A 22787-nucleotide genomic window follows, 5' to 3' on the forward strand; every position below is an offset into this window, starting at 1 on the left:
CATACCTAGCTGTGTGTATGTTTTACTCCTGGTTCTGTGCTCAGGAATCACTCCTAGCAGGTCTTGGGGAATTATAAGTGGTGCTGGGGATCAAACCCAGGTCAGCCTCATAGAAGGCAAGTTCCATATCCACTGTACTATCTCTCCAGCTCCTAGTTTGATCTTTAAAAAGTAAAATTTATTTTCTTTTACCATATTCATATTCTCAATTTTCATGAATTGGGATCTATTCTATTAATAATTTAAAAAACTCTTGTTTTGTCTTAATATTAAATGTATATAAAAGCTACAATAAGACTATAGTGGGTATCTTTTATTTATCTTTACCTGAATCATAGTTTCCCCCATGTACAAAATCATTGTGTAAGGATCAGACCCAGGAAGTTTGTGTTTATACAGTATTAAGAATCAAACTAGACATTTTTTTCCCTCTCACTAACTGTACTACTAATGTCCTTTTCCACATCTGGGGTCCAATGCAGAAATCAACATTGTATTTAGTTGTCACATCTCCTTAGTCCTGTCTAGTCTGTGACAGTCTCTCAGTCTTGCCTTGTCTTTCATTATCTTGACACTTGAAGAATACTAGACAGTTATTTTGTAAAATGTCTCTCAATTTGGGTTTGTCTGCTGTTGTCTTATAATTAGATGGAGGTTATATATTTTTGGCAAGAATACCAGACACAATGACATAGGGCTCGTATCAATGCCTCATATTAGGATACTTGCTGTGAATATGTCTTATTACTGATAATGCTAACCTTGATAGCTTGCTGTATTTCTCTACTCTAAAGTCACATTTTTTGTGCGTCATTAATAAGTATCTTGATATACTATTTTGAGAATATGCAAATATACTATTTCTTCTCAAAACTCCATGTACCCACGTTTAGCATCCATTAATAGGCCTGATTGGCAAAGGTTATTACAATGGTGGTTGCTTATGGTGATTTTGCATTTTCTCCTTTTCTTTTTCATGCACTAATTAGGATGTTTCTTCAGGCAAGGGTTATCTCTCATTTATCTATTTGTACAATTATTAAGTTAAATATCTACGGACTCATAGATGCTTTATTTTATGGTTTATAACCCAATACTACTATTAGAAATTTTTGTGCTCCAGTTATTACAAATATGTGCACTGGAAATTCCTTTTGATTGGCTTCAATGTTTCTGAAAATTATCTTTATCCACTTTTGAGCACTTCTTTGATTTTTATCACTGAAAGCTATTTTGAGTATTTTTTCTTACAAGACAATACCTGTTTCTCTAAGAAGACAATATTTTATTTATGAATAGTACTTAGAAACCAATTATAGGTGCTAGGTCAAAGATATACCAATCCTGAATTTAAAGATATCTGTATTTATCTATATGTATACATGAGGTAAAAATGAGAGATAACATATAGCTCTGATTTGAATCTAGTACCACAATTCCTGTTTTACTCTTTACTTATAATTTTATCCAATGTGATTCTTTATATACAAAATAGTTACTTATTTCTCAATTTATTCCTAGTATGCATAAGGTGACACTGCACTATAGCACTGTCGTCTCATTGTTCATTGATTTGCTCGAGTGGGCACCAGTAATGTCTCCATTGTGAGAGTTGTTACTGTTTTTGGCATATTGAATATGCCACGGGTAGCTTGCCAAGCTCTGCTGTGTGGGCGGGATACTCTCAGTAGCTTTCCGGGCTCTCCGAGAGGGACGGAGGAATCAAATCTGGGTTGGCCACATGCAAGGCATATGCCCTACCCTCTGTGCATAAGGTAGTTTTAGAATTGCCAACCTATATTACTGTAAGAAGCATGTGTTTTAATTTAAGCGCAGTGTTTGTATACAGTATTTTTGATATTTAGTCTTAAAGTGTCCAGCCACAATAAGCTTTACTCATTTACACTTGCTAGTTTTTATTATTTATTAATTTTTTATTTTTAAAATTTATATATATATTTTATTAGTGAATCACATGAGGTACAGTTACAAACTTATGAACTTTCATGTTTGCATTTCAGTCATACAGTGATCATTTACATCCCTCCACCAGTGCCTATTCTCCTCCATCAATGTTCCCAGTATCTCTCCCACCACAACCACCCCAACCCCCTACACCCCACCCTGCCTGTGCAGCAGGGCATTCCTGTTTTGTTCTCTCTTCTTTTGGGTGTTGTAGTTTGCAATAGAGGTTTTGAGTGGCCATCATGTTCGGTCTATAGTTTACTTTCGGCATGCTATATGCTAGTTTTTAACTTCCCTACCCTTTTAGTGTGATTAAGTTATTCATGTGAAATACAGATCAATAATTACTTTGCTAATAATATAGTCCAATAAGTTATTTGTTGTAGTTTGCATTCCATTTTGGATTCCCTACATTCTGATTAATTTGAAAAATATTTTTGCTATGAGAAATAATCTTATAGGTCTAAAAGTCAGAGCCTTACTAATCATACAATAAGGCATATGCCACTACCTCTCCATATCTATTCACTCCCTGTTTTATTCTGCCACTTTTACTATCCACCCTCCTAGAGATACACTCTCTTCTAGTTCATCCCTTTTGCATTCCAGTTATCCAAACAGATTCTTGCAGAGTTTTTCATAGTAGGCTCCTTTTCCCCCTCAACTAATTTGATACGTTTTTTTTTTTCTTTTTGGGTCACACCCAGCGATGCTCAGGGGTTACTCCTGGCTCTGCACTCAGGAATCAGTCCTGGCAGTGCTAGGGGGACTATATGGGATGCTGGGAATTGAACGCTGGTTGGCTGCTTGCAAGGCAAATGCCCTACCTGCTGTGCTATTCTCCAGCCCCTAGATTGATACTTTTAACTAGCTTTGAGAGCTTCATTTTCTAAAAAAATTGAGAATTCCCTGAACATTTATATATGTATGTACATATATATATATATAATACATATATGTATATAAAATCCCCATCTATCACTATACAGATCTTCTAGCAAAAAAATGCCCCTGTGTCTCTGGGAGAAAATATCTCCTTATTTCAGATGTATTTTTATTGGTTCTCTTCACTAAGCTTTTATTACTATTACTTTTTTATTTTATGAGGGTTAGTAGCCATTGTCTGCATTAGATTTCATTTCTCAGAAGTCGTTTATCACTTCCAAGTCAGGCCACAAAAATGATTGTTCTCCCTTAGAACAATGGAGAAATATCAGGTTTCACCCAGATTCAGGTCACTTTCTTGGAATGGGGGTGTGGATAATATGTGTTTTCTGACCCTGACCAGGTCCAAGCTGGTCCCTCACTTCCATGGCATGCAGCCTCTCCAGCTTCACATGGCGATGGGAACAGATTCTCCACAAAGAAAGCAGCAGGCACACCATCAAATGACATTTCATTCTTTCTTTAATGATCCGTTTCTTTGCTCTTGGAATAAGTCTGTAAAGATTACAAGTGTCTCAGGGGAAAAAAATAAAAGTATAGTAGAGCCAAAACTTGAGCAAGTTCACAAAGAATCATAAGGGGGTGGACGAGGTATTAGAATATAAATAGAAAGTACAGTATTAGCTCCAAACAAATGCTTTCAAAGTCTTTGTGTGCCCTGACAGCTTCAGATATTTGATGTAAATGAATTTTTCTCTAGAAACAATGGAATCTGTAGCTTGTGGTGGCAGTGTTTCTTTTCTAAAACCTTGCTTTTCTTTTCTTTCATTTTTTTTTTTGTTCCTGAGGTGAAAGCAGAGCTAACTTAGGTATGTATTTGCATCAGAAAGACTCCCAGCAGCATCTATACTAGTCAGTGATCATTTTTTCATTATTCCAGGTACGACTTGTTTGCAATTTTCCTTTTTAAGCCCCCAGTCCTCCTTTCCATAAAGCACAAACAGAGTCACTGTCACACACACTGTCACAGACACGTAGACATAGTCAAATGATGACGGCGATTGGCATTGCCATTTTCATTGAATATCAGGTTAAAACCTCTATCTACACTATGTTTTATGCTTCCTGGAAGCCCACTAACATGACTTTACTCATATCCATGTACGGCATTTCCATTTACCCAGCTGCTTATGCCAGAAATATGAGGTGTGTTATTTTTAAAAAACCTATTTAAAATTTCATTTACTTTTTAGTGTGGGGACCACACCCAGCTGTGCTCAGGGCTTATCCCTGGCTCTGCACTCAGAGATCACTCCTGACAATGCTCTGTTATTGTCAGTGTCATTCCACTGCTCATCGATTTGTCCGAAAGGGCACCAGTAACGTCTCTCATTGTGAGACTTATTGTTACTGGTATTTGGCATATCGAATATGCCACGGGTAGCTTGCCAGGCTCTGCCGTGTGGGTGCGATACTCTTGGTAGCTTGCCGGGCTCTCCGAGAGGGGCGGAGCAATCGAACACGGGTCGGTCTCATGAAAAGAGAACGCCCTACCGCTGTACTATCGCTCCAGCCCAATAATGCTCTAGGACCATATATTATATCAGGGATTGAACTCAGGTTGACTACTTGCCAGGCAAGCACCTTACCCACTGTACTATCTCTCTGGCTCCATGAGATTCACTCTTAACCCCTTTCGCACAGAACGCTCACTGCAATCCATTGAAGTTTTTCAGAATCACTGTCACTATCATCACTGTCATCCCATTGATAATTGCTTTGCTCCAGCGGGCCCCAGTAATGTCTCCATTCATCCTAGCCCTGAGGTTTTAGCAGCCTCTACTTGAAGCTCTCTGCCAATTTTCCACCATTCTAGTTCCATCTCCTTCTCTTGCCCACATATATAACCTCCTCCCTTCCCTCCGCTACTATTCCATCTCCATAAGAACCAGAATGTTTCATTGAAATTTAAATAGGCCATTGTGCTAATCAATTACTCCCTGTGTGTCCCCAAGGCCAACTGTTTCCTTCCAGTCTTGGGATAGATTTCCAAATTCTTTACAAGTTGTGACTATTGCTACCCCTGCAGGTATATCTGAAAGGTCCTTGCCTCTCTCTCTTTTCATCTAATTCTTATAAATCTTACAGGCCCTTCCTGAGAGAGGTTTTTTCTGATACCTGTACAAATCTCATTTCCCCATTATCCTCTCTTACTCTACTATATCTTCTTCTGAAAAAAAAAATCATACTGTTTTAAATTATTTATTTGTGTGCTTAGATTTGTGTCTTCTTGCCATTGTATATTTCAGATCTGGCCTGGTGCCCAGCATATGGTAAATGCTCAATAAATATTTGTCAAACAAATTAATATTATGGTAATTATATGCACAATCTCAGACCATTAACTGCATTGTTTGGAAAAATCATAAAAACTGGAGAATTATCTATCATTTTTTCTAAAGTGTTTTGCATACCCATTGGTTTTCAGATGAATGACTACCACCCTGCCCTCATTACTCAGCAGTAAGCACCTCTCAGTAGAAGTAGCCCACCTACTTGCCTCTTTCTGTTTGCCACCCTGTAAACAGGAATTTGCAATATCACCTTGGCAGGATAATTTGAAGGATATCTGAAAACATGATCAGATTCCATTAGCTACACTAGCTATACCACAAAGATCTTATTATTTGAGACTTATGGTATCAAAACTCACCACAGAAGAAAACTGTTATTTTGGAAGGATGATGAAAGCCTCTATTAGCTATTATTATTATATCCCAAGACAATTGTCAGTCAAAGACCAGATGTTCAGGGAAGGAGATATAAATGAATATATTTTGACTGGAAAAAGTCAAATTTTGTTCTTGAGTAAGAGCAAAAATACTAAGCAATGTTAAGATATTATCAGAAGGTGGGTGTATTGGGGAAACTGCAAGCATCACTTCCCAGAGAACTCTGGGATGACATGCGAGGTGTCTGTCAGGAGGATGGGTCATTCAACTGGTCCTAAATCGGTGGAAGTGGACATTTATTTATAAGGGACAAGAATATAGAAGCTGCATTAACAAATTATACTGCTCTTTTAAGGCTGTTTTGCTTAAAAACATCCTCACTCTGAACATTGTGCATCTTTTTACCCCTCTCTGCTTCAAACCTATTGACTGAATCTTGGCATTTCTGTGGTAGCCCCCAAACCTGAGAAGGCATCTCTTCACTTGAGCAGATCCTGCAGTCTGATCCCAGCCTACATTCCTCACTCTGACCACATTTTTTCGCTATGAGCACTTGCTTTTAGCATATTCCTTCCAAACTCTATCTTTAGTTCTCAGAGTCTTCACTCGATAGAGTTTCTAAAGTGCTTTAAAGTATCTTCTCCTTTGATTGCTATATAATACTTGTGAAATAAGAATCCATTTCATAGCTGAGGAAACTGGGTCCTTCTTCAAAGCAGGATGATTTGAATCTGTTCTCTGGCCTTAAATATACTTAGTCTAATACTAATTTTGATTAAATACGTTATATTTCCTACATTCAGCTGACAATTTTAAATAAATCAAACTGAAAATAAATAAAATTAGGGCTGGAGCGATAGCACAGCAGGTAGGGTGTTTGCCTTCCACGCGGCCGGCCCGGGTTCGATTCCCAGCATCCCATATGGTCCCCTGAGCACCGCCAGGAGTAATTCCTGAGTGCAGAGCCAGGAGTAACCCCTGTGCCAGGTGTGACCCAAAAAGAAAATAATAATAATAATAATAAAATTAAAGATGGATTTAATAGTGTATCATGAATACAGACTGAAGGCTAGTAAACAGTTGATATTTAAGTGATCCTGAGCACTTAAGTCATCTCTAGAACATGAAAGACAAGACAGGTAGTTTGTACTGGTATGCTGGATAAAGAGAGAAAGGATTCATCATGTAGGTCATCACATAAACCTTAAATTATCTCTTGTTTTTTGTTAACTTTAAATGCTAAGTCCAGATTTAGGGCCATTTTGGCAAATGCTACAAACTAGCTCTTTTTCCCCTATTGGGCTGAGGGCATAACACATATGTGCTAATGTTTCTCTATCCTCTGGTTTCATCATAAATAAGAAGTAGAGTGATGATACAGAAAAATATCCCTTTTATAATATAAGCCTTCGGAAGAATTATATACTTGAAAAGGATGGGTAGTTTCTTGATGATATAATTGTATGTCTCCCGTATGATTTTAGCTAATTGTAGGACTTTTCTAAAATCTCTTCCCTCAAACTTCTCAATCTAAACTGCGTAAATACACATAGAGCATATATTGACATACATACACATTTAAATATATTTCTATGATTTTTTTCATTCAAGTTTTCTCATTTGTTTATATGTGATATCTCTATGTGCGAGGATTTGTTACTTTTTAGAAAACACATTAGTGGGGGCTCGCAGTACATATAGATCCTTTTTTTTCCCAAAGTACTTTTTATTCTTAAGGTATATACTTATATAATTCTTGGTATTGTTGTCAGCTTGCTGGTTAGAGATATAAAAGTCAAATTCTGCCAAGTTCCTTTGCTATAAAACAAGATAATTGAAATTCAAAAAAATCAACTGCTCAGAAGCTTAGTGAGACAGCAGCAAGAACGACAATGAGTTATTCATTTGGGAATTGACAAAAATAAGGACCCTCTTACTCTTTCTTATTTAGTCTGTTTCACACCCCTGAGATATATGTTATTACTCCTGATTAACAGAGAAGGGAACTGAGGCTCAAAAGGATTAAGTGATTTGCGCAGGATCACACAGTTAAGTGCAGGGCTGAATTATAACTTAAATCTATCTGACGGAGAACCTATGTCTCTTCAGTTATGTACAAGCTTTCTTATATCTGAAATAAAGTCTCTCCCAAGATCAAATATTTTCTTCTCTTTATACTTTGGACTTCAGAATCCTTTAAGCAACCCTCACAAATTATTTTGAATAGAAAACATCCTGTTGTCTGTTCCCTGGTGGCATGTTTTGTCTAAATTTAAATGTCTTTATAAGTGATATGCTTCTTGTTTTACTCTAGATTTGCTCCAGAAATGTGCAGGCTACCAATAAGGGCTGTGACTTGCTAGGTCAAAAATAACAAATCAGTGGGAAGTCTTTGATTTGTAACAGATGTACTTACTGATCTCTTAGAAATGCACAACATTAAACTCCAGAGTCAATAGTGGTTCCTCTAAAAGAAAAGCAATTGTTTTCTGTTTCCTAAACTCTCTTTAAGATTATTTCCGAGGAGGGGAATTTTAAGCTCTGGAACAAGACAGTGTAGAAAGAAGCACAGGCAAAGCAGTGAATCAGAATTTTGCTTTAATCGCTTAGAATTGGGCAGATTTTGAATCTGTCGCAATTTGTTGTAAATTTCTGAAAAATAGCCAAAACAGTAATTCCCATCCTGCATGTGGTGTTTTGTTTTGTTTTGTTTTAAAGCATGGAAACCTGCATATTGCTCCCAATGAGAGGTGGCATTTTTCATTCCTCTTGAATCACAAGTCACTGTGGCTACAGCAAAAAGAATGCTCTGTGAGTTCTGAGCTTAAGTGATGTCTGATTCTCTTCTTGAAGTGCTCATTATTGGAAACTAACCTCTCCTTTATGAGGAAGTGAAAGAAACTTGTGAGAAGGTTCACATGCAGAGATCCATTTTGGGGGAAGAACTAGACTCCACCAGTTCTAGTTGAGCTACTCCCAACAGACATCCCAACTTAGTAGACAGGGAAAGGAGCAATCTTGGAAGTATATCCCACTTACAGCCACCTTTGCTGACCAGTGTGGAGAAAAACAAGCTTTCCCCATAACACTCTGCTCAAATTGCCCTTTTATGAGTGAACAAATTGTTTTTAAGTCAAGTCATTAGCTTAGGGGGTAGCTTGCAACAAAGAGCTGGCATAGATATTGAGAATGATGAAAATTAATTTTTAAAGTATGTATTTTTAAAATTAAAAAAAACAATAGAAGTGCAAGGTATGCTCAGGCATGATAAATCCTTATATTAAATAGAAGGAAACATTTCTGTTAGTTGTCTGCTTTAACGATGAAATTTATGAAAAGTGTCTTTGGTATAAAATGACAAATAAGCATGTTTAGAGACTTTATTCTTGCTCATTCTTTTGAAAAATGAAAATTTTACTAAATTAGACCACGGGCTCCAGAAAACGAGGGACAGAATGTAAGGAAAGTGATAATAATATAGCAGAAGATTTGCATTAAATACAACAGAAATGATGATGTTCATTTTTGGAATATAATTTTACCTTAAATACCCCCTCGATGGTTCACTGTCTCATCGTGGTGAGGGGGTAACAATGGTGCCAACTGGTGAAGAGCGAACCAACATGCGACCCGCACGGCAGAGCCTGACAAACTACTTGTGGCATATTTGGTATGCCAAAAATGGTAACAAAAGTGGGCCTCATTCCCATGACCCTGAAGGAACCCTCAATATGGCAGCATTGAGAAGATCGAACAAGGAGAGGGTGCTAAAGTCCCAGGGCCTAACTAGGCTGCCAAAACAAAGAAGGTCTATGATGACTGTCTGCACTTTTAATGCATGAACGCTGGCATCGGAAGCATCCATTGAGGACCTGATGGTGCAAGAGCAGAAAATCAAGTACAACATCATTGGATTGACTGAGACGAGAAGGCCTCAATCATATCACACATCACACCATTTTCGACACTGGTGAAGAACTGTTCCTTGGAACATGCGACACTAGAGGCATCTAGTGTCATCTAGTTTGGTGTCCTCGTCAACACAAACTTGACCATGAGCATTGATTCATTCAAATGCCTAACAACCCAAATTGGATGCTTATGCTTGAATAGATGTGGCTTATTGCCGGCAATTTCTGTCTTTGTCATCTATACACCAACATCCAATTACGATGAAGAAGAAATTGAGAAGTTCTACATGGAGCTGGAGAAGTTCTATAAAGAAGATCACACCTTCTACAAGGTCATTGTCGGTGATTTTAATGCCAAGAATAGGACCTAGAAGGTCGCCCGAAGAACTCCACATCGGGACCCATGGCCAAGAATGGAATGAACAGGGTGAGAGATTGTCTTAGTTCATCATGTTGACCAAGACCATCCATGGTAACTCACAGTTCCAGAAGGCCGAATCAAAACGTTGGACATTGGAGTCTCCCGGTGGACAGTTCCACAACAGAATTGACCACATCATATTCAATTGATGGTTTTGCCTGATTGATGTTGATGTTGTGCCAAAATTCCAAGTGGGATCAGACCACTGTCTCCTTTGTGCGAAATTCAGCTTCAAGGAGCGGGGAGAAAGGACTGAGAAGTTTAAGAAGAGAACTCCGCAAACGACCACCAACTGGGAGCTCTTTAGCACTATTGCAGCAATATGGAAAGATGCTGTCATTGACAACATTAACAAGGAATATGATTGAGCAAATCGGTGAGCAACAGGAAGACAGGTGATACAAGTGATACCTTATATAGATTAAAAAAGCACTTTAAAGAAACAGTATAGACTGAGGCAGAATAGTAGTTTGACCCTCTCAGTCTCTATTTTTCTCCCACTCATCCATCCCTCACTCTCTCTCATAACAAAAAGCTAAATACAGGAACTATTATGGCTGTTTTAAATTCAAGGAACAGATCAGTGTGTACTTATTTCTATTAAAACAAGGAAAAAAATGGCATCATCATTTTCTTTTTCAATTAAGCCACTAGTACCATGAACTCACTTTCCACAACTAGGCAATTTTTTCTCCAAAGCAGTTTTCTATTTCTTTTCCATCATTTTTGTCTTCCCTCAACTTGATACTTATACTTCTGTTCCTTAATTTTTAGTTTCTAAGATGGTGGTCAATTTTTAATCTAAAATGTTATAGCTAAAATAACTGCCAGGAAATTTCAACAATGACAATTATAATTTTTGCTATCTTCCTATGAGTTATCCCTACCACTTCCACATCTATTTTAATAACAATAAATATTTATTGAAATATTATTATGTCTTATGCATCTTGAATCTCACCTTTTTCTCTGCTTCTTGAATTTGTCAGGTAGCTTTCATTTTCTTTTTTTTTTCTTTTTGGGTCACACCTGGTAACCTCAGGGGTTACTCCTGGCTCTGCACTCAGGAATTACCCCTGGCGGTGCTTAGGAGACCATATGGGATGCTGGGAATCGAACCCAGGTCGGCCGCATGCAAGGCAAATGCCCTATCTGCTGTGCTATCGCTCCAGCCCCTAGCTTTCATTTTCTTGATTTGTAACCTAAATTCTATGCAGGCTTCTCTTCGTGTTATGTAATGGCTTTATTTTTAGTTTCATCCTCAACTTTATTAAATTTTTTTTTAAGATTGAGCCAAACTCTATTAGGGCTAAGAAATCTCCCAGGAAGGTATGTCAAAGTTTCTATTTCCCTTTCTTCAATCAACTACTCCCATTCTTTCTTTGCTTCTCTTCTATGTACTCTTGCAATTATGGGTGTCATGCAGTAATTTATCTTGTTTGTCTTATTTCTTCAAGTAGGAACTTAAATTATATATTTCTTCATGGCAGGTACTGTGTCTATGGTTTTAAATTATTCTCATTTGTTCTATAATATGGTCAGTGACAAAAGAAAGTGACAAAAACTTAACAAAATGGAAAAATGTGTCTTCATGATTAATCTATTGCATTTGCAAATGAGTACTACTCTATATAGAGTAAATAGAAAATGGACAATAGAAATGAGAATGATGTGAGTGTATTCATTTTAATATGTCCTTTTTATTATTAACATTTAAGTGTAAGTTTTGAATTGTTCAATGTTATAGCTATATAAAGAGGGAAGAAAAGAGAGATTTAAGATAATATTTTAAATGTAGATCAATAGATGATATTGTTCTAAGTTAATGCATAGATACTAAATAGTTACCAAACCCTTTAGATTTGTTCATCAATAAAATACTTAGATTTACATGAATAAATTACAGGTTCTGGAAATGAATGATAATCAGAATGCAGGGCTATGAGCTCATGAAATTTATAAACTGGTTATTTTTCATCACTTATAGATGCAGCTAACATAATTATCTTTCCTCACTTTTCACCTTATGTATTCTCATATATTAGTGGGCTTCCCAACAATCTTCCTGTTTCTTCTCATTATGTATAGTTGCTTCCCAGTGTTGTTGAAAATGGTGTTGAAAAGAGGACAAGCATTGTCATCTGGTGATGTTAATTGCGGCCCATAGGCTGAGAAATGAGGCAGAGATGGATGCTCAGCATATGCTCCATGCTGTACCCCTCCCCCTTTATCTAAATATGTTACAACATTCTCGCTAATGGTCTACACTCGAACTTGGAAAACCATCTCAGTCAAAACATGCCTATTGCTTGTTATCTAGTGAAAAGGGCATTGAGAGCAGGACTAAAAATAAAGTATGTTGACCTACTTGTATTTTTTACAATTTTGTGTGTGTGTGTGTGTGCAATGGAGATTGAACTGGGATTCTTTGATAAGATATAATGTCAAGTCTAGGTTTCATAATGCCTTTTCTAATGATGGGCCATTCTCTTTTGTAGGAAGATGTGGAACTGAGCCTCAGACCAGGGCTCCTCCAATGTACCTTGAATAGTATTACAGTATTGTAGTATTATTTGGAGTAGAGGTAAGAGATTCCGAATTAATGTAATCTATTTTGAACTAGGCAGTGCAATGTTGTGTATCAACCTTATCCAGTGGATGATTGTATGTAATAAATGACAATCTATCCTTATGTCACCTCATCACTTATGTAGTTAAATTTCTTATGAGTAGCTAAGCAAAATCATTAGAACTTCATGGTCCAATATGGTAGCTATTAGCAAGATGTGTTATTGAGTACTTAAAATATGGTAACTTTAAATGGAACTTTATATTATTGAAGTCTTCATTCAAAGAAAATAATAAGAAAATAATGTGATATATTTTTGTAATATGAATATTGAAATATTTTAAATTTAGGTTTGAATATATCATTAAGAAATTCCTTGTTTCATTTTTGCAATAAAAAATGTGTGCAACAAGAAAATTTTCAAACACATGTATAACTCACATTTTACCTTATTCGGGAGTTGTTGGTCTTAGATTTCTTGTAAGGCAGACCAGGTTTTGAGTTCAGGTACTGATTCACAGAAACTGCTGAATGTGTCTAAGACTCAGATTCCTTCTAGCATAATGAATGTTAACACTATGTTTACTATGATGATGAACTGAGATAATATCAAAACAACATATAACTTTGGATGAAATATTAAAAAATGTTTAAATAAAATCTAAAACTAAAACTCTAGAATATCAGTTCTCTTTTCGGGCATATTTGAAGGAGTGGCTTTCTCTCCAGTTCTATGTTTACTTGTATATAAAATTATGGGTTTAAATGCAACATTGCAAATTAATTAATTCAAAATATTTACCTACTCTGATCACAAGACCTAAATCTACCATCAGTGAATTGGTAAGGTGTATATTAGGGACAGGAGATAAGAATACAAGGATGAAGAAGATACTGTATAAAAGCCCATTATTGTCTGTTCAATCTGCTTTTCTTTTGGAAGACTTTCTTCTCTCCATTATTATAGTTTCAGAAAAGCCATTTATCTAATGTGTCAGTAAACTAGCTACAATCTACTGTAGAGGAAAAGGTACTTTGTCAGGCTAGGCAAGAATTTTCTGGGCATTATACCTTAGGCTAGTAGATTCCAAATCTATCTGGTTTAAGTGAAGCTGATGTCAACCTAAAAGTTGTAATGCACATTTTCCCTGTTTTTAACTGTGAAATAGAGGCAGTTGACAGCAATAAAGCAAAGAATGAAGCAACTGCACAGAGAGGAAAAAATAGGGAAAAATAGAGAGGTCCTTCTGGTTTCTTATAACACTCTAGGGCTACTTTTGGAGCAAACTTGAGAATGGGCAATTTCCCTGACCTCTACTCTGAGGTATCGTAGATTCTCAAAACAAACCTCTCTCTGCCTATTAGTTTAAATAAGTTTTTTTTTATTTACAATGTCAAACATTTAAATTAATTTGGACAAAGTTCTTATATCTAAGATCATGTTTTAATGGAGGAAATAAGGTCCAAAACCAATCACTTCATGTACTGTGGGATGATATAAGAAAAAATGAAACAGGAGAATGAAAGACTGCCTGATGAGGTCTGAGAAGATCTAATAATGAAAATAATAATTTAGGAGTTTTTTTTCTGAGAATCAAGTGCTTTTACTCTTAAGAGGGAATAGTGCCATTTCCTTCCAGATAGACTCAAATAGTAGTACAAAGTATGAGAGTGTTGCAAAAAGAAAATAACAAGTAAATTAATGAATAAAGAAATATATTGGGATATTTCAGAGTATAAATTTATTTTTATTTCTTAGAAATAACAGGATATTCTAAGGAAAAATCCCATATGTATTTTCCTAGAAAATTTGAGAACAGAATGGTAGGGGGACAATGACCTTGAAATAAGAAGACTTGGCTTTTGTCCCAACCCTGACATGGATTAGCTGTGTCACTTGGTGTAATTTGCATCACTTATTTGGGAATTGGTTCCTTCATTTGGGAAATGAGGAGGTGGATTACTTTATATCTATGGCCTGTCATTTAAAAATTCCATGATTCTGTAACTTAAATACAAAAACTTTGTCACTGCTGACAAAGCATTTCTACTTGGTTTAACTGTGGCAATGATTTAATTTAGATATGCTTCCTTTTTCCTGTCAAAACAAGGTGATATGATATATACTACGTCAAAGGAGTCTTGGCTCAAAGACTTATTTTATAAACTAGAAAATTATAAAAGCGAATTTCAGTAACAGGCATCAGCCCAGAGTCAGGCCTAGTTGTATTCTTTCAGTGCTTCATTTTTTCCCACCTATTCAATGGGCTTAAATAAATTTGCTCTATTGGTGTTGCAAAGTAACGAATGGCTGTACTTAATGGAGGAAAAAGCATTCATATTGAAGTATAAAACCACAAGTTATTTCTCATGAGTATATTTTAAAAATATTCTTATAAAATGTAGCTACGATTAAAAATGTCTTCAAGGGATGATAGAGACAGAATAAAGGTGAGGCACTTGCCTTGCATGTAGCAGATCGCAGTTCCATCATTGCCACTACATAAAATCCCGAGCGCACTGCTAGGAGTGATCCATACGCACTAAGTATGGTCACTCTGGACCATAACTGAGTGCTGAAAGGTGGTAAAGTGTTTCAAAGCGAGAGAGAGGAAGAGGGAAAGGAGGAGGAAGTGGAGGAGGGAGAGAAGAAAAGTATCTGCCATAGAGGTAAGCTTTGGGGTTGTGGAGCAGAAGGAAACTGGGGATATTGGTGGTGGGAAATATACACTGGTGAAGAGATGGGTGTTGAAACATTGAACGACTGGAACTCAATCATGAACAACTTTGTAACTGTGTATATCACAAAGATCCATTAAAAAATTTTTGAACTGTCTGGGCTGGAGCAATAGCACAGCAAGTAGGGTGTTTGCCTTGCACATGGCCGACCCGGGTTAGATTCCCAGCATCCTATATGGTCCCTCGAGCACCGCCAGGAGTAATTCCTGAGTTCATGAGCTAGGAGTAACCCCTGTGCATTGCCGGATGTGACCCAAAAAAAGCAAAAAAATATATATTTTTTGAACTGTCAATGCATGTGACAAAAAAAGTAGTAGATTTTAAAAACAATCATATACTTCTAAGTAACTGTGTATTTTTCCACCTTTGTACATTCTACTTTCCTTCATCTGTCTGAATACCAGAAAAGATATTTACTGTTATTTTTAACTATACACTTGTGACAATCTTTTGGAAACTTGAATTTTTTTAGGATTCCAGTTTATACTTGGGAATTTCTAGAGGATAATTGCTCTATATTAGAGTACACAATGTCATTTACTAAACACATTTGTTATTTGTTATCCCAGTTTATACCTGGGAATTTATAGAGGATAATTACTCTATATTAGTAATTATCACAAAGTCATTTACTAGACACATTTTTTATGCACATTATAGGCATAGTTGCTAAGTGAAAAGAAATCCTAGGGAAAGAATGGCAATTGTCAACCTAGGAAAATGTTGATCAAGGAAAATAATGACAATCACAGTGAGTTGGAGGATGAGTAGAAAAGGAAACTACATATTCACCGGGTTGGTGAACCTGTTTAATCTTAGGTTCACTGTGTTTTTATGAAACTGCTTTCGAAATGCATAGGTACTGAAGTTTGGTTTTAGGAATGATAATTTTTCTAAATAATAGTAAACAGGAAATCACACAGTAAGATTTCTTTAGCGAAATTTCTTGAAATTAGAAAAATTCCCATTCTTCCCAGTAGATTCCATTTCTAAGATAATCTGTCCACATAAATGATCCTCAGTTTACTGAAATGGTAAGTCCATCAACAATGTCTTATCGCTATCATGATAGTTAACTGTAAGTGGAAAAACTTTAGTCTACAATGTTTTAAAATTTCTAAATGTATTTATATGTCACTACCTATTGTTAATCAATTACAGGCTAACTATAACATTCAAATCTAGCAACTGTAGTAGAGATAATCTATGACTAATTATATAATACTGATAAAAATTAATATAAGGGTTTGGGAAGATGGTTTGGTAGAGCACATACCTGGGTTTGATCTCTAACATTGCATTAAAGCAGAAAGAACCTAATGTATTAGAACTAGAAAAAATAATTTGAAGATTTAGGAAATTGATTAAAATGATTAACTCAAATAAAATGAATATAAGCACGACAAATTGGTAAAACACAAATTTTATGAATATGGTTTCCAGCAGACTTATCAAAATTTAGAAAGGTTAAAAATTTTAAAAGCTTTGATCAATAATTGGTAATATTCACAGAAGAGATATTTCTAAGAATTGTTAGAAACTATAATATTGATATTAGGTGCTATCATTAGAGGTTTTGTTTGATTTTAGTTTTCTGATGGTAGACATCTAATGCTATAACTTTAAAAAGTTTCTTGAATCTGTGTCTGTCTTTATAATTTGAAAAGAAGCAAATTTGTCACATGCTAATCTTTACATGCATTTTATATACATTTTATCGTACATTTCATATTCATATACATTCACTAAACTCAGATAATTAAAGATGACAAATAAAAACCCATTCATTAAGCAATGATCTCATAATTTTGAATTCAAGTCCAACTTATTTTCCCTGAATTTGTGCTTAAGAAGACAATGAACACTTATGGGCCTCTTCAAAATGAGTGTTTCTACTAAAACATTGTTAACTTTTTAAATGTAATTTAGTTTGGGGATATATAATTTTAAAAAATTCTATAAATATTCTTCTCCACCCCCCACTGTTCACCAAACACTAGCAAAGTTCTTAAAACATAGGGTATGAGTCAAATCTATGATCTTTACCCATTTCATGCCAACAACAGGAATTGGATAAAACAGTATAGAAAACAACAGTAAGACAATTAGTAAGCCATTGTTAGGAAGAACAACTGAAACAATCCTTAAAATATTCAACAATATTTTGCCCTTCCTGTTGACAGAAAAATTGAGTCCTCAGAGAATCAAGAGAAAGGATCACTCTAGATTTGACTTTAAGTTATATAGACATCTCCCTATTTAGTAGATTAATAAAAAAGATGCATAGCTACAAAATAAAAAGAACATAGCATGTTTTAATTCTGAGATTTCTTTTCCATCATTGTCCCCACCATTCACCCTATTGCCCCCTCAAGGTCTGTAAGTGAGGTAATTACTGAACGGCACTGCAATTAAAACAAGAGCTTTGCAGATCATAGTTCATTCCTGATGCTTCTTTAGTAACACAAACAGTATCTGAGTTCAGTAAAATTTATTCACAGTAAATTTTACACAGTAAATACCTTAGGTAGTAAGATAAATGCAAGGTGATATTTAAAGAGATGAGTCTTCCAAACTTCATATTCTATTAGGGAAGATAGACGTAAAAAATCTGATAATATAAGGCATGAATAACAGTAGAAAAGAAGCAAATTTTCAGAGAGCTATAATTGCTCAAGCACCAAAATCTTAATATGCATACTGTCCACACAATGCGTAATCCCAGGAATGTCAGTAATATTAGGCCTCAGGTTTTTTCTTCATAGAGTGGTTATGAGGATAATGACTTCCTCTGCAAAATTAATGTGTTGTATAATCACACCATATTATTCAACATAATACTTCCTGTACTTTTTATTAAGAACAATGAATTTGGTTTAGGATGATAATACTAAAGAAACAAATTGCATAATAATTGTGTAAAATATTAAAATATTTCCTCAATAATCTTGTAGCATTCCATTAAAAACTTAAAATCCTTATCTATAATTTTTGAACTGCTGGCATATTCATCATCTCTACCTTTTGAAAACATAAATAAACTAAAAAACAATAACTCACAGGAGCTACTAAAGACCATTCAGTTAAGAAGTGGTCAAGCCAAGGTTGGTTAGACTTTGATTTTCTCATCCAGTATTCAGATATAACTTCCTGTCTCAAGGGATTAGAGTTTGGCTTTCTTTGCCAAATTCTAAATGGAAGAATCAATTTAGTGTCAATTGTTTACATTTGGTATTTTGTATCATTTCAGCTTCTTTTATAAATTCATTTTTTGTTCATATAACATTGACAGCTGAGGGAAGCATGATGCATTGAGAAAATAGTCATTAAGTACTTTTTTTTTTTTTGCTTTTTGGGTCACAACTGGCGATGCACAGGGGTTGCTCCTGGCTCTGCACTCAGGAATTATGCCTGGCGGTGCTCAGGGGACCATATGGGATGCTGGGAATCGAACCCGGGTCGGCCGCGTGCAAGGCAAACGCCCTACCTGCTGTGCTATTGCTCCAGCCCCCATTAAGTACTTTTGTATTTAAGCACATCTATATAGAAATTTGTTAGTGAAGGTGTAATCATCTTTCTCCTAAAAGTTATTATCAAGAAAAAAAGATTAATTTTACCCAATACTATATATACATTCCTCTTTGAGATTACACAGATTTGTTACTATCAACTTAAATATATTCATATAGATTATTATGTATTCACAAATTGGATTTCTTAGGGACCTGTGAACTTAGAAGGAAAATTTTCTGGACATGCCAAAAGAAAAATTTCCTAGACTTTATAAGTTGAGTAATTTAAATTATGATATATCCAGATAAAATAATGAATACATATGAATATATAATATATCTTACTATTGGTTTGTTCTTGGTTATACCTAATAAATTCGTTGGGTCTGGGAGGCAAAATAGTGATTTTCTCATTCTAGTTCCACTATTTTTGGGTGGCAGTAGCACATATTTCTCCTAATGCACAAACCATACATAAGTGGATATTGATATTAATGATGTATTTACATAAGCAAATTTGTCAAAGGTTAGCTAGAACTGTGTCTTTCACTCATACTCAAGAAAGAAAGAATACTTACATAAAAGTTACTCTTTTGGGGGCTGGAGTGATAGCACAGCGGGTAGGGCGTTTGCCTTGCACGTGGTCGACCCGGGTTCGAATCCCAGCATCCCATATGGTCCCCTGAGTACCACCAGGGGTAATTCCTGAGTGCATGAGCCAGGAATGACCCCTGTGGATTTCCGGGTGTGACCCAAAAAGAAAAAAAAAGTTACTCTTTTGTGTTTTTGGTCGGGAGTCACACCCAGCAGTACTTGGGGGTTAATTCATGCTTGGTGCTCAGGGGTTGTTTCTAGTAGTGTTGAGGTGATCTTGTGGTGCTAGAAATTGAGTTCAGGGCTCCCACATACAAGGCGCGCTTGTCAACCCTTTGAGCCAAATCTTACCCTAAAGTTCTATTTTTATACTAACACTCTAGGACTGTCGTCCTGTTGTTCATCAATTTGCTCGAGTGGGCATCAGTAACGTCTCCATTGTGAGACTTATTACTGTTTTTGGCATCTCGAATACACCACGGGTAGTTTGCCAGGCTTTATAGTACCAAAAATAAAATATTTCTCTCCATTTTAAAGAATATTACAGTTAAAACAGTAACTCAGTTCATAAGAGATCAACTACAGCAGCAAAATATTAACATATTAAGAGAAAATGAGTTAGAATCTACTGAAAAACTTGACATATTTTTCAGAAAAAAAACATTGACAACAGGTATGTGAAAAGATGTTCAACATCACTGAGTACTGAGGAAACACAAGAGAGTCACAACACATTTTTTAGAATGGCATTAATCAAAATCTGAAATATAAACAACTGTTAGCAAGGACATATAGAAAAGGGAACTAGCCTGTACTGTTGGTAGGATGCAAATTGGCACAGTGACCGTAGGAAAAAAATGGAGGTTTTTCAAAAAGTGAAACTACAATGGGATCACTGTCACTGTCACTGTCACTGTCATCCCATTGCTCAAGTGGGCACCAGTAACTTCTCCATTGGGAGACCTGTTGTTAATGTTTTTGGCATATTGAATATGCCGCGGGTAGCTTGACAGGCTCTGCCTTGCGGGCGTGATACTCTTGGTAGCTTGCCAGGCTCTCCAAGAGGGGCAGAGGAATTGAACCTGGGTCAGCCGCGTGCAAGGCAAATGCCCTACCCACTGTGTTATTGCTTCAGCCCACTACAATGGGATAGCATTTCTATTTCGGGCTATTTCTTTTATTTATTCATTTATTTTTTTTTTGCTTTTTTGGGTCACACCTGGCGATGCACAGGGGTCACTCCTGGCTCTGCACTCAGGAATTACCCCTGGCTGTGCTCAGGGGATCCGGGCTATTTCTTTTAAAAAAAACAAAACAGTAAAGTCAAAAGAAGGCATGTGCTCCATGTTCATTCTGAGTAATGAAATAGTATTCATCTTTAAAAGAATGTAATTTTGCCTTTTGTAGCAACATGGAGGGGCCTGAGGGCACTGCACTAAGTAAAATTGAGAAAGAGAGAGAGATACAGTATAATCATATTTACAGAGAGAATCTTAGTTTAGAAAAAAATTCTAGGATAAAAAGAACGGATTGTTGGCTTCTAGATGTCATGGGTAGGGACAAGGACAATGGATGAATGAGGTAGAAAGCTAAAAAATAAGCCTCCAGGGATATAATGTACAGCATGATGATTCCAGTTACTAATGCAATATTATTTGAAATATTTGAAAGCTGTTAAAAGAAACTTAAATTTTGTTCTCATTACAATAAAAAATTGTTGTGACTATGTATGGTGATTAATATTAATTAGAGTATGTGTGATGGTTCATTTTTCTCTCATTCTCCCTTTATATATATACATATGTGTGTATTAAATCATTATGTTGTATACCTAAAATTAAAATATTGTCATATGTCAATTATACTTCAATAGAAGAAATGCATCAAAATATCAGTTAGGACCATTCTAGTTTTAGATGAAGAGAATAACAGTCAGTATGAGGTGTTATCAATTAGTAAATGAGGCGAACATTCCATGTTTGTAGGCTAAGAACACTTATATTAATATTTCAGGAACTAAAAATTACAGAACAGAAAAGACACTTTTGCCTGTGTATATTTAAACTATTGTTTGCAAGATCAACCTGCTAAGAACATTTTAGGATCACATTTCTATTGATTTATTTGAATAAGAAGTATATACATGTGAGGCTGGAGTGATAGCACAGCAGGTAGGGGGTTTGCCTTGCATGTGGCGAGCTGGGTTAGATTCACAGTATCCCATATGGTCCCCGAGCACCACCAGGAGTAATTCCTGAGTGCAGAGCCAGGAGTAGCCCCTGAGCATCGCCGGGTGTGACCCCTCAAAATAGAAAAAAAAGTATATACATGTGTGGGACGTTAATGACAATTATCTCTCCATTTCATTTTTTTGTTGATGCACATATTCTTGAATCCCAGGGGCTCAAGAATCTTACTTGCTTATGGTTAGTAGAACAAACATTATTCTGAAGTCTGAGTGGAGGTTTCAACTTGGCCACCTCCCAGCAGCATAAACCTGCCAGGTAACCCTTATTCATGGTTTCTGCATGCTTATCAGAAAAATGGGTTGTTATGAAGTTTGAATGAGATAATACTCACAAATGCTTCTCAAATTCCTGGCACATACTATACACTTAATAGTAGCAACAGTATTGATAATGAGTATGAAATTATTCTATTAACTACACCAGAAGTAATCAGCAAGTTAGCCAAAACAATTTTAGATTCTTGCCTTATTTTGTTCAACAAAAAAGTGGGAAACTCTTCAAAGAATAAAAACAAAAGAGTACAGGATACATCAAGGTGTTTCTGTGTCTCACGCATGAGTAAAGGAACTGTCATGTGAATCCTTAAAGCCATCCTAATGGATATTCTTTCCAAAGCAAACTAACTTCTGTGGCTCACACTGAGGAAGTTATGGGTATATAAAATTCCCTTTTCTATAATACTATTTGCTATATTGATTGCTATTACTAGCTTAACCTTTTTTTGAGCCTGTTACTCTTTCATAAATGTTGTTAGTATTTGTTGTACTAGATGTTAAATTGATAGTACAGTATATTGATTATGAATCTAATTTTAGCTTCCAGGGTACTGAGGATAACTAAATCTAACATTTAGAGCATTCCAATACTGTAAGAGAGCTTTCTAAAATATTTTTGCCTGAAAAGAGGTATTAAAAGCATATTTAAAGAGATCCTAGTAAAAATTAAGTCTATGCAATTTTTTTGTTATTGAAGATATCATTAGGCAGAATTGAAGAACTAAATTTATTTCGATAATCATTACAATGATGAAAAAATTCCTTGCTTCAATAATTGATTTATACTTCATTTAAATGTACAGAGTAGTTCCAATATAATTTCTTATTAACTCTAATGACGAATTTTAAAGTAGCATGACTCTGAAATAAAGATGAAAATTCTCCACACAACTTATTGCATTTAAATGGATTTAATATTTAATATTTAAAAATCA

Source organism: Sorex araneus, chromosome 3 (genome assembly GCF_027595985.1).
Source record: "Sorex araneus isolate mSorAra2 chromosome 3, mSorAra2.pri, whole genome shotgun sequence".
Classification (NCBI taxonomy): Eukaryota; Metazoa; Chordata; class Mammalia; order Eulipotyphla; family Soricidae; genus Sorex; species Sorex araneus.